The sequence below is a fragment of the Rhipicephalus microplus genome, unplaced genomic scaffold (genome assembly GCF_043290135.1).
Source record: "Rhipicephalus microplus isolate Deutch F79 unplaced genomic scaffold, USDA_Rmic scaffold_542, whole genome shotgun sequence".
Classification (NCBI taxonomy): domain Eukaryota; kingdom Metazoa; phylum Arthropoda; class Arachnida; order Ixodida; family Ixodidae; genus Rhipicephalus; species Rhipicephalus microplus.
Genome location: NW_027465102.1, coordinates 10001 through 22500, shown reverse-complemented (window position 1 = coordinate 22500; position 12500 = coordinate 10001). Strand labels below are relative to the sequence as shown.

At 60.3% G+C, this 12500-nt stretch overlaps 1 non-coding gene across 1 annotated transcript; it reads left to right on the top strand.

Moving 5' to 3' along the window:
* Nucleotides 1-9200: 9200 nt before the first annotated feature.
* Nucleotides 9201-11015, top strand: LOC142795081 (small subunit ribosomal RNA). Its single transcript, XR_012892742.1, has one exon. It is a non-coding gene; the product is annotated as a small subunit ribosomal RNA (ribosomal RNA).
* The last annotated feature ends 1485 nt before the right edge of the window (nucleotides 11016-12500 follow it).

The following is a 12500-nucleotide window of genomic DNA, read 5'->3' as shown; positions in this document are numbered from 1 at the left end:
AAGGCTCGACCCTAAACCGCGCAAAGTACGAAAGGAACCGCGCGGTAGGGGCTCGAGACAAAGCTCGGCCCTAAACCGCGCCAAGTACGGAAGGAACGGCGCGGAGAGGGCTCGAGACAAAGCTCGACCCTAAACCGCGCCAAGTACGGAGGGAACAGCGCGGCTAAGGGCTCGAAACAAACCCTAAACCGCGCCAAGTACGGAGGGAACAGCGCGGCTAAGGGCTCGAAACAAACCCTAAACCGCGCCAAGTACGGAAGGAACGGCGCGGAGAGGGCTCGAGACAAAGCTCGACCCTAAACCGCGCCAAGTACGGAGGGAACAGCGCGGCTAAGGGCTCGAAACAAACCCTGAACCGCGCCAAGTACGAAAGGAACGGCGCGCAGTAGGGGTTTAAAACAAAGCTGGTCCCAAAACCGCGCCAAGTACGAAAGGAACAGCGCGGTCGAGACTCGGAAGAAAAAGCTTTCAAAGTGTCGTAGCACGATGCACACTGCTGTTCGTGTGGAACAAACGTGACTACCGTGCTGTACGGTGGAGTTCTGTGCGCAAAAGCGGCGGGTGTGTTTCTAAGCACCACAGCGTTGTGTCAAAAAAGAGGTGCCTGAGAGAAACGCATGCGACTGCCGTGCTTTGCGGCATAGCACCGTGCGCAAAAACGGTGCGCATGCAAGAGGTGTCAGAGCTAGCGAACTTTTGCCACGAGCAACAGGTCACTAAAAGCCTATAGATGACGGTGTTGGAGGAAAAGAAAAATATCGAGAAAGCACTGCGGTGTGCCGTGCGTAGGGACGGGCGCGCGTGCCACATGCCGCCGAAATATGGGTGTCGGAGAAAACAGAGTGCCGCGCGTAACGAGGGGCGCGCGTGTTACAGAGAGATATGCCCAAACGCATGAAAGTGTACGCAGGTGTCCTAAGGCAGTTTTTTTTTTTTTCCTCATTTTGATGTCGCCCCGGCTGACGTGGTTTTCGTTTTTCCGTGCCGCCCCGGCTGACGCGGTTTTCGTTTTTCCGTGCCGCCCCGGCTGACGCAGTTTTTGCGCCGCCCCGGCTGACGCGGTTTTCGCGCCGCCCCGGCTGACGCGGTTCCGACTTTGCACTTTTTGGCTCACCCCGGCTGGCGGCCCACTCACTCGATCGCCAGGTCTGTTTGCCCCGGTGGTTCCACCGCCAGGCTTAAGCGCGAACTTTTTTTGTTTGTTTTCTTTTGATTAAGCGCAAGCTTTTTTCTTTGTTTTCTTTTGATTAAGCGCGGGCTTTTTTCTTTGTTTTTTTTGCATTCGCCCCGGCAGACGCGGTTTTTGCGCCGCCCCGGCTGACGCGGTTTTTGCCGCCCCGGCTGACGCAGTTCGGACTTAGCACTTTTCGGCTGTGCCTGGCTGGCGGCCCACTCACTCGATCGCCATGTCTGTTTGCCACAGTTTTCCCGGTGGTGCCGCACCCGGGCTCGCCCCGGCTGACGCGGTTTCGTGCCGCCCCGGCAGACGCGGTTTTCGCGCCGCCCCGGCTGACGCGGTTTCGTGCCGCCCCGGCAGACGCGGTTTTTTGCCGCCCCGGCTGACGCAGTTCGGACTTGGCACTTTTTGGCTGAGCCTTGCTGGCGGCCCACTCACTCGATCGCCATGTCTGTTTGCCACAGTTTTCCCGGTGGTGCCGCACCCGGGCTCGCCCCGGCAGACGCGTTTTTTTTTTCTTTCGCCCCGGCTGACGCAGTTTTCGCGCCGCCCCGGCAGACGCGGTTTTCGCGCCGCCCCGGCAGACGCGGTTTTTTGCGCCGCCCCGGCTGACGCAGTTCGGACTTGGCACTTTTTGGCTGAGCCTGGCTGGCGGCCCACTCACTCGATCGCCATGTCTGTTTGCCACAGTTTTCCCGGTGGTGCCGCACCCGGGCTCGCCCCGGCTGACGCAGTTTTCGCGCCGCCCCGGCTGACGCGGTTTCGTGCCGCCCCGGCAGACGCGGTTTTTTGCGCCGCCCCGGCTGACGCGGTTTTTTGCCGCCCCGGCTGACGCAGTTCGGACTTGGCACTTTTCGGCTGTGCCTGGCTGGCGGCCCACTCACTCGATCGCCATGTCTGTTTGCCACAGTTTTCCCGGTGGTGCCGCACCCGGGCTCGCCCCGGCAGACGCGTTTTTTTTTTTTTCTTTCGCCCCGGCTGACGCAGTTTTCGCGCCGCCCCGGCTGACGCGGTTTCGTGCCGCCCCGGCAGACGCGGTTTTTTGCGCCGCCCCGGCTGACGCGGTTTTTGCCGCCCCGGCTGACGCAGTTCGGACTTAGCACTTTTTGGCTGAGCCTGGCTGGTGGCCCACTCACTCGATCGCCATGTCTGTTAGCCACAGTTTTCCCGGTGGTGCCGCACCCGGGCTCGCCCCGGCTGACGCAGTTTTCGCGCCGCCCCGGCTGACGCGGTTTCGTGCCGCCCCGGCAGACGCGGTTTTCGCGCCGCCCCGGCTGACGCGGTTTTTGCCGCCCCGGCTGACGCAGTTCGGACTTAGCACTTTTCGGCTGTGCCTGGCTGGCGGCCCACTCACTCGATCGCCATGTCTGTTTGCCACAGTTTTCCCGGTGGTGCCGCACCCGGGCTCGCCCCGGCTGACGCAGTTTTCGCGCCGCCCCGGCTGACGCGGTTTCGTGCCGCCCCGGCAGACGCGGTTTTCGCGCCGCCCCGGCTGACGCGGTTTCGTGCCGCCCCGGCAGACGCGGTTTTTTGCCGCCCCAGCTGACGCAGTTCGGACTTAGCACTTTTTGGCTGAGCCTTGCTGGCGGCCCACTCACTCGATCGCCATGTCTGTTTGCCACAGTTTTCCCGGTGGTGCCGCACCCGGGCTCGCCCCGGCAGACGCGTTTTTTTTTTTCTTTCGCCCCGGCTGACGCAGTTTTCGCGCCGCCCCGGCAGACGCGGTTTTCGCGCCGCCCCGGCAGACGCGGTTTTTTGCGCCGCCCCGGCTGACGCGGTTTTTTGCCGCCCCGGCTGACGCAGTTCGGACTTGGCACTTTTTGGCTGAGCCTGGCTGGCGGCCCACTCACTCGATCGCCATGTCTGTTTGCCACAGTTTTCCCGGTGGTGCCGCACCCGGGCTCGCCCCGGCAGACGCGTTTTTTTTTTTTTTCTTTCGCCCCGGCTGACGCAGTTTTCGCGCCGCCCCGGCTGACGCGGTTTCGTGCCGCCCCGGCAGACGCGGTTTTTTGCGCCGCCCCGGCTGACGTGGTTTTTGCCGCCCCGGCTGACGCAGTTCGGACTTTGCACTTTTTGGCTGAGCCTGGCTGGCGGCCCACTCACTCGATCGCCATGTCTGTTTGCCACAGTTTTCCCGGTGGTGCCGCACCCGGGCTCGCCCCGGCAGACGCGTTTTTTTTTTTTCCTTCGCCCCGGCAGACGTGGTTCCCCCCCCCCCCCTCCGTCTTTCTTTTTGTTTTTTTTTTTCGCCGCGGCTGAAGTGGATTTTTCGGTGCCTCGACGCCCCGGTAGTCGCGGTTTTTCCGTTTCCGCACGGCCCCGGCTGACGCTGCTCGGTCACAGTCGCCTTTTGTGGTGATTGCAGACTTCTTGAGCGCGGGTGTTTTTTTTTTTTGTTGTTGTTGTTGTTTTATTACGCATTCGCTCCAGCAGACGCTGTTTAGACTTTTTGTTTCCTCTTTTATCCTGCGACGAGGTGACGAGGTTTATTCGGTGCCCCGCCGCCCCGGCTGAAGTGATTTTTCCTGTCCCGTGCCGCCCCGGCTGACGCGGTTGGGACTTCGCGTTTGTTCGGCCGCCACGGGTTTTGGCGCACTCGCTCGGTTGCTTGTTGTTGCCACTTGTTGCGAACCCAGGTTTCTTGAGCGAGCGCGGGCGTTTTTTCTTCCTTTCTTTCTTTGTTCTATGTGTTAGCGAATCGGCCTTTAATATCACACGAGGACTCACAACCAACAATTTTCAGTTTGAAGTGTAAAAAATCTGCAGGTGTTGACGTAACTGACTTGCCCCGTACCCTTGAGTACATCCATGAAGTTCTCGTAGTACTACTAAATCGCATTATTCCAAGTGGAGAAATTCCCATAAACTTGCAAACCTCTACACGAAAATCGGTGCGCGTGATAAAGTTGAAAATTATCGTCCGATATCAAATGTGCCTTCTATAACACAAATTCTAGGAAAAAAAAAAAAAAAACACTTGTTCGCCGTTTTCTGCGCCGTGACTGGCAGCACTCCGGCGAAGCGAAACGGGGTCGATTCGAGCACGATATCGGCGTCTTTCGACGTGCTCGCCGGCGACCGTCGCACGAGTACGTCGCACGAGCGCGTCTGCCGGGGCGCCGTTTGCGAAGCCGACGCAAAAGTGGGAACCGCCGCTCGGATGATCGCCGCTTTCGGCAGAGTGAGTGTTGGCACTCCGGGGAAGCGAAACAGCGTGAATGCGCCCACGAAATCGGCGTATTTTGAAGTGCCCGCCGGCGACCGTCGCACGAGTACGGTAAACCGCGTCAGCCGGGGCGTAGTTCGGGACGCCGACGAAAAAGTGGGAAGCGCAACTCGGATCTTCGCCGTTTTTGCAGGAGTGAGTGGCGGCCCTCCTGCGAGACCAAGAAGCATCGATTCGTGCACGAATTCGGCGCCTTTCGACGTGATCGCCGGCGACCGTCGCTCGAGTAGGGCAAACCGCGTCTGCCGGGGCGGGCTTCGGGACGCCGATGCGAAAGTGGGAAACGCTGCTCGGATGTTCGCCGTTTTTGGCCGAGTGAGTGCTGGCACTCGGGCGAAGCCAAACGGGGCCGATTACGGCACGATATCGGCGTCTTTCGACGTGCCCGCCGGCGACCGTCGCACGAGTACGGTAAACCGCGTCAGCCCGGGCGGAGTTCGGGACGCCGATGCGAAAGTGGAGAACGCCGCTCGGATCTTCGCCGTTTTTGGAGGAGTGAGTGGCGGCACTCCGGAGAAGCCAAGGAGCGCCAATTAGCGCACGATATCGGCGTCTTTCGACGCGCTCGCCGGCGACCGTCGCACGAGTAGGGCAAACCGCGTCTGCCGGGGCGGGGTTTACGACGCCGACGCAAAAGTGGGAACCGCCGCTCGGATGTTGGCCGTTTTTGGCAGAGTGAGTGCTGGCACTCCGGCGACGCGAAAGAGCGCGAATGCGCCCACGAAAGTGGCGTATTTGGACGTGCGTGACGGCGACCGCTGCAGGAGTACGAAAAACCACGTCAGCCGGGGCGAGCGACACACGGCGGTCTGGGTGCTTATCGCTGCTATTATAGGGGCACCCCGGCAGACGCAGAAAAAAAAAAAAAATTTTCGACCTTCTTTTTTGCTGGTCGAGCTCGGGTAACCCAGGTCGCAATGGGAGCCGCGCACGAAAGCGGCGTCGCGAGACGCGTTCGCGGTCGCTAGTCGCACGAGCTCGGCAACCGCGTCAGCCGGCGCGGAGTTCGGGATGCCGACGGCTAAGTGGGTACCGCTGCTCGGATGTTCGCCGTTTTTGGCCGAGTGAGTGCTGGCACTCCGGTGAAGCCAAGGAGCGCCAATTCGTGCACGATATCGGCGTCTTTCGACGTGCCCGCCGGCCACCGCCGCACGAGTACGGCAAACCGCGTCTGCCGGGGCGGGGTTCGCGACGCGTACGCAATAGTGGGAACCGTCGCTCGGATGTTCGTCGTCTTTGGCCGAGCGAGTGCTGGCACTCCGGCGAAGCGAAACGGGGCCGATTCGGGCACGATATCGGCGTATTTCGACGTGCTCGCCGGCGACCGTCGCACGAGTACGGCAAAGCGCGTCTGCCGGGGCGAGGTTTGCGACGCCGACGAAAAAGTGGGAAGCGCCGCTCGGATCTTCGCCGTTTTTGCAGGAGTGAGTGGCGGCCCTCCTGCGAGACCAAGAAGCATCGACTCGCGCACGATATCGGTGTCTTTCGACGTGCCCGCCGGCCACCGCCGCACGAGTACGGCAAACCGCGTATGCCAGGGCGGGGTTGGCGACGCCGACGCAAAAGTGGGAACCGCCACTAGGATGTTCGCCGTTTTTGGCAGAGTGAGTGCTGGCACTCCGGCGAAGCGAAAGAGCGCGAATGCGCCCACGAAAGTGGCGTGTTTGGACGTGCTTGACGACGACCACCGCAGGAAAACGAAAAACCACGTCAGCCGGGGCGAGCGACCCATGGCGGTCTGGGTGCTTATCGCTGCTATTATAGGGGCACCCCGGCAGACGCAAAAAAAAAAAAAAATTTTTTTTCGACATTCTTTTTTGCTCGTCGACCTCGGGTGACCCAGGTCGCAGTGGGAGCCGCGCACGAAAGCGGCGTCGCGAGACGGCTTCGCGGTCGCTAGTCGCACGAGCTCGGCAACCGCGTCTGCCGGGGCGGAGTTCGGGACGCCGACGGCTAAGTGGGAACCGCCGCTCGGATGTTCGCCGTTTGTGGCCGAGTGAGTGCTGGCACTCCGGCGAAGCCAAACGGGGCCGATTCCGGCACGATATCGGCGTCTTTCTACGTGCTCGCCGGCGACCGTCGCACGAGTACGGCAAAGTGCGTCTGCCGGGGCGGGGTTTGCGACGCGTACGCAATAGTGAGAACCGTCGCTCGGATGTTCGTCGTCTTTCGCCGAGCCAGTGCTGGCAATCCGGCGAAGCCGAACGGAGCCGATTCGGGCACGATATCGGCGTCTTTCCACGTGCTCGCCGGCGACCGTCGCACGAGTACGGTAAACCGCGTCAGCCGGGGCGGAGTTCGGGACGCCGATGCGAAAGTGGGAAGCGCCGCTCGGATCTTCGCCGTTTTTGGAGGAGTCAGTGGCGGCACTCCGGTGAAGCCAAGGTGCGCCAATTCGCGCACGATATCGGCGTCTTTCGACGTGCCCGCCGGCCACCGTCGCACGAGTACGGCAAACCTCGTCTGCCGGGGCGGGGTTTGCGACGCCGACGCAAAAGTGGGAACCGCCGCTCGGATGTTCGCCGTTTTTGGCAGAGTGAGTGCTGGCACTCCGGCGAAGCGAAAGAGCGCGAATGCGCCCACGAAAGTGGCGTGTTTGGACGTGCTTGACGACGACCACCGCAGGAAAACGAAAAACCACGTCAGCCGGGGCGAGCGACCCATGGCGGTCTGGGTGCTTATCGCTGCTATTATAGGGGCACCCCGGCAGACGCAAAAAAAAAAAAAAATTTTTTTCGACATTCTTTTTTGCTCGTCGACCTCGGGTGACCCAGGTCGCAGTGGGAGCCGCGCACGAAAGCGGCGTCGCGAGACGGCTTCGCGGTCGCTAGTCGCACGAGCTCGGCAACCGCGTCTGCCGGGGCGGAGTTCGGGACGCCGACGGCTAAGTGGGAACCGCCGCTCGGATGTTCGCCGTTTGTGGCCGAGTGAGTGCTGGCACTCCGGCGAAGCCAAACGGGGCCGATTCCGGCACGATATCGGCGTCTTTCTACGTGCTCGCCGGCGACCGTCGCACGAGTACGGCAAAGTGCGTCTGCCGGGGCGGGGTTTGCGACGCGTACGCAATAGTGAGAACCGTCGCTCGGATGTTCGTCGTCTTTCGCCGAGCCAGTGCTGGCACTCCGGCGAAGCCGAACGGAGCCGATTCGGGCACGATATCGGCGTCTTTCCACGTGCTCGCCGGCGACCGTCGCACGAGTACGGTAAACCGCGTCAGCCGGGGCGGAGTTCGGGACGCCGATGCGAAAGTGGGAAGCGCCGCTCGGATCTTCGCCGTTTTTGGAGGAGTCAGTGGCGGCACTCCGGTGAAGCCAAGGTGCGCCAATTCGCGCACGATATCGGCGTCTTTCGACGTGCCCGCCGGCCACCGTCGCACGAGTACGGCAAACCTCGTCTGCCGGGGCGGGGTTTGCGACGCCGACGCAAAAGTGGGAACCGCCGCTCGGATGTTCGCCGTTTTTGGCAGAGTGAGTGCTGGCACTCCGGCGAAGCGAAAGAGCGTGAATGCGCCCACGAAAGTAGCGTATTTGGACGTGCTTGACGGCGACCGCCGCAGGAGTACGAAAAACCACGTCAGCCGGGGCGAGCGACCCACGGCGGTCTGGGTGCTTATCGCTGCTATTATAGGGGCACCCCGGCAGACGCAGAAAGAAAAAAAAAAATGGGGACATGGCGTGCGTCACCGTGCGGCTTCGCAGCGTTGCCGAAGTCGCCGAGCCCTTCGACTGAGCCGAACGGCGGACAGGGAACGTTGGTCGGCCGTTCTAACCTGTCGGTGCCACGCCGAGACGTCGTTAAGGAAAACCGCGTCGTGGGCCTCTACGACGCCGTCGAGTCGTTGTACGTTTGGTGTCCAGCGTGTCGGCGGCGAGTAGCGGACACGTCGTTCACGACTTCGGTCTTTCGCAGTCGACGCGAACTTGCGGAGAGTCGTGGTGCCTCACGTTTTCGGCAGAAACCGCGGCGGAATTTTCCCGTGCGTGCGCGCACGACCTCGGTGCTGTGCCGTCAGCGTAGTGTTGCACAAACTCGTGGCCTACCCAAGGTGCGGTACGTTTGCGGCCGTATCCTCGGTGGGAATTTCGTGAGTAGGGTCGCAAATTCTACGACCTCGGCGGGTTTGAGAGCGACGTAGACTTGTGGCACGCTCAACATGCCACACGTTTCGGGGCACACCCGCGGTGAAATTTTCTCGAGTACGCTCGTATTAGGGCCCAAGGAGGTCTGGGTACTTATCGCTGCTATTATGTGGGGGTTCTCGTGAGCGGCGTACGCGAAAGCGACCGGGTGTCTGATATGCGGCGGGCTTCGGCCTCGTCAAGCGTGTCCTCGGGTCTGCTCCAGGGGAATCCACGGCAGTCGTCTGCAGCCTCATCCGCTTGATGCGTTAGGGGCTGGTTGTCGGACGGTGCCGTTTTACCACGATATCGAGGTGTGTTCCGTGTCGTCCTCGGGCGATTCAGATGCGAAAGCGCCGAAGACGCGGGCGTGACCCGTCGTCTGGCGGCTTTGCAGTCTCGGCTCCGTTGCTAGTTCCGGCCGGTCCACCGACAGTGCAGCGGGCTTGGGCAACCCGCACGGCGCGACCGAGTCGATGCAACGAAAAAGAGCGAGCATGAACGTGCTTCTTGCCGCACGGCTCCCACTCGTCTTTCGGGAAGGTTGTGCCGTAGCGAGCTCGAACGCCGTCATCTCGGAGTGCAAAATAAGCGTGTTGGGGCGCCTGAAGGTGGCCTCCGCCGCACACAGACTGCGTCCGGCCCGCCGAGGGCGAGGACGGACGCGCAGTCGAACGATTACCTGGTTGATCCTGCCAGTAATCATATGCTTGTCTCAAAGATTAAGCCATGCATGTCTAAGTACATGCCGAAATAAGGCGAAACCGCGAATGGCTCATTAAATCAGTTATGGTTCCTTAGATCGTTTCTTCCTACTTGGATAACTGTGGCAATTCTAGAGCTAATACATGCAGTGAGCCTGGAGCCCTTTGGGTAACGGGTGCTTTTATTAGACCAAGATCGATCGGGTTTCGGCCCGTATTGTGTGGTGACTCTGGATAACTTTGTGCTGATCGCATGGCCACGAGCCGGCGACGTTTCTTTCAAGTGTCTGCCTTATCAACTTTCGATGGTAGGTTACTTGCTTACCATGGTTGTTACGGGTAACGGAGAATCAGGGTTCGATTCCGGAGAGGGAGCCTGAGAAACGGCTACCACATCCAAGGAAGGCAGCAGGCGCGCAAATTACCCACTCCCGGCACGGGGAGGTAGTGACGAAAAATAACAATACGGGACTCTTTTGAGGCCCCGTAATTGAAATGAGTACACTCTAAATCCTTTAACGAGGATCAATTGGAGGGCAAGTCTGGTGCCAGCAGCCGCGGTAATTCCAGCTCCAATAGCGTATACTAAAGCTGCTGCGGTTAAAAAGCTCGTAGTTGGATCTCAGTTCCAGACGAGTAGTGCATCTACCCGATGCGACGGCTCGGACTGAACATCATGCCGGTTCTTTCTTGGTGCACTTCATTGTGTGCCTCGAGATGGCCGGTGCTTTTACTTTGAAAAAATTAGAGTGCTCAACGCAGGCGAGTCGCCTGAATAAACTTGCATGGAATAATAGAACAAGACCTCGTTTCTGTTCTGTTGGTTTTTGGAATACGAGGTAATGATTAAGAGGGACGGACGGGGGCATTCGTATTGCGGCGCTAGAGGTGAAATTCTTGGACCGTCGCAAGACGAACTACTGCGAAAGCATTTGCCAAGAATGTTTTCATTGATCAAGAACGAAAGTCAGAGGTTCGAAGGCGATCAGATACCGCCCTAGTTCTGACCATAAACGATGCCAACCAGCGATCCGCCTGAGTTACTCAAATGACTCGGCGGGCAGCTTCCGGGAAACCAAAGTATTTGGGTTCCGGGGGAAGTATGGTTGCAAAGCTGAAACTTAAAGGAATTGACGGAAGGGCACCACCAGGAGTGGAGCCTGCGGCTTAATTTGACTCAACACGGGAAAACTTACCCGGCCCGGACACTGGGAGGATTGACAGATTGAGAGCTCTTTCTTGATTCGGTGGATGGTGGTGCATGGCCGTTCTTAGTTGGTGGAGCGATTTGTCTGGTTAATTCCGATAACGAACGAGACTCTAGCCTATTAAATAGGTGCGGGGTTCCCAGCACCTTACAACCTTCTTAGAGGGACAAGCGGCTCCTAGCCGCACGAAACAGAGCAATAACAGGTCTGTGATGCCCTTAGATGTCCGGGGCCGCACGCGCGCTACACTGAAGGAAGCAGCGTGTCTTTATCCCTGTCTGAAAAGACTGGGTAACCCGTGGAACTTCTTTCGTGATTGGGATAGGGGCTTGCAATTGTTCCCCTTGAACGAGGAATTCCCAGTAAGCGCGAGTCATAAGCTCGCGTTGATTACGTCCCTGCCCTTTGTACACACCGCCCGTCGCTACTACCGATTGAATGATTTAGTGAGGTCTTCGGACCGATGTCCGGCGCGGCCTTTCGGTTGCGCCGGTCTGTTGGAAAGATGACCAAACTTGATCATTTAGAGGAAGTAAAAGTCGTAACAAGGTTTCCGTAGGTGAACCTGCGGAAGGATCATTAACGGATTGTGAAGGGTGAGCGCCTCAGCTGCGTCTGCGCCCGACACTTTCTGCCGCTGACCCCGTTTGGACGCGGGGTCGGCTTTTCCCCACGGGGCTGCCTGAATGTGGAGCGGCACCCCGTGACAAATTGTTGCGCCCAGCGGACGCCAACACCGCGACCTTGGACGGTCGGCCAGGTGGCGGACGCGGGTACAAACGGCGCAACGCACTCATAGGTCGGCTTTCGACCCGCCACTGCACCGTGGCTCGAAGCGCTCGAAATGCGCGACCCGACCGCTGCGGGACCGCCTAGTACTGTAAACAGGAGCGGCGGAGCGCGAACGGCGAGTCGTGGTTACGTCGGTAGAAGGCGAGGCTGCGCGTTCCCGAAACGCCAGCCGAGTGCCCTCCCGACCGTTCGAGCGTGCAAGAACGAGACCCGACAATCGCGCGGCGACTGCCAAGTACGAGAGGAACGGCACAAGCGTCGGCGGTCGGTCAAGGAACTGGCGATGTGACGGGTCCGCTGTGCACCAGTGCATACCGTCCCGCCGTCCGCGGCAAGCGCCTCCGCGTCCTCGGGTGACGGAGGCTGCCGGTCGGTTCTTGCAGGCGAGGGATCTCGCTGGCACCGGTTCGCGTTGACGCGCGGCCGGTCATGGCACGGCGATGCGACGGCCGAGGTGCGCAGTACTCGATGGAGGAACCGCACGCTCCGATGACCGTCCCGCCCTCCGCGGCGTATGCGTACCGACCGTAATGGTTGCAGCAGCGCCGGCCGGCTTTTGAATTCGCCACACGAAACACGGTGCGAGATCGCGGTTAGGGGAGCGTCGACGTTGCCAGGCGTTTTGCTTGCTGCCGAGGGAAAGGCGGCACGGCCACGTCGCGCTCGTCGCGATTAGCGGGTCTGCGCGCTTTGGGAAGGTGCCGCAACGACTTGCCGAAAGAGGAAGCACGGAAGAACGAGGGACTTGGACGTCCCGACAATTGAACGCACTTGCGGCCAGGCCCTTGCTGGCTTCGTTCTTCCGCCTCGAGTAGGCTCGTACGCGGCTCCGGCGCCGAAAGTGGTCCTTGGCACCGACTTCGGTGGACGTGGGAAGTGCCGCGCAAGTACGGCGCGCCTGGCTCCACCTGTTGGCTAAAGTAGGCAGCCGGATCGGCATTTTGGTGTGCGGTGGCAAACCGTGGATGCGAAAAAAGCTTGTGCGATTTCGTGGAACAAAAAGCGGGGGTCCCCCTTTTTATGCGGAGGAGACCGACCCGCCCGCCGTGGTGAACCGCGACGCCACGGTAAAAACGGGAGAGGCTTGTCGATGGGACCGTGCATCCCGCGCTCCACGGAGGCCGGGAGGCGGCCGCCCGAGGAAATGTGTAGCCGTCGAGGCCCGCATCTGCGTGCACTCTTATCCAAATGGGTGTACCGCAGGCATTTTCTGGTTAGGCGGGCCAATGAGAGCGAGCACACAACGATACCTACGGGTCCGGCTTGGAGAACCGG